Below are 626 nucleotides of genomic sequence, written 5' to 3' on the forward strand. Positions count from 1 at the left end.
TAAATAAATAAATAAATAAATAGGACCTCAGAGTTAAGAGCACTGTTTGTTTTCCAAGGCAAGGTTTCTCTGTGTAACAGTCACCAGGCCCAGACTGCTTTATAATCTTTTAGTATGTATGAGCATCAGGATGCCTGTTGTAAGCGGCTGTGATGTTCTTTAAAGGTTTCTTTTAATGATGTGTATGTGTCTGTGTAGCGGTTCATGCACATGAGTGCTGATGCCTGAGTTCCGAAGAGGGTGCTGGGATTATGGGCATTTGTAAGGCACCCATCATGAGTGCTGGCGGCAGTCCAGGCTCCGGGAAGGGCAGCAAGCACTCTTAAGCCCTTGAGCCAATGCTCTAGCTCAGCCTTGAACTTCTGATCTTGCCTCCACCTCTCAAACGCTGGAACTACAGGTGTATGCTGCCGCCCCTGGTTTATGCAGGGCAGGCGAATCTCTGTGAGGTCCAGGCCAGCCTAGACAGTTCCAGGTCAGCTGGGACTTCATAGAGAGACACTGTCTCCAGAGGGGGGGAGGAGAGGGGAGGGGAAAGGAGGGGACAGGGGGGGAAAGGAGGGGAGAGGAGGGGAGAGGAGGGGAGAGGAGGGGAGAGGAGAGGAGAGGAGAGGAGAGGAGAGGAG

This window comes from Microtus ochrogaster, chromosome 2, assembly GCF_000317375.1.
Source record: "Microtus ochrogaster isolate Prairie Vole_2 chromosome 2, MicOch1.0, whole genome shotgun sequence".
In the NCBI taxonomy this organism is placed as follows: domain Eukaryota; kingdom Metazoa; phylum Chordata; class Mammalia; order Rodentia; family Cricetidae; genus Microtus; species Microtus ochrogaster.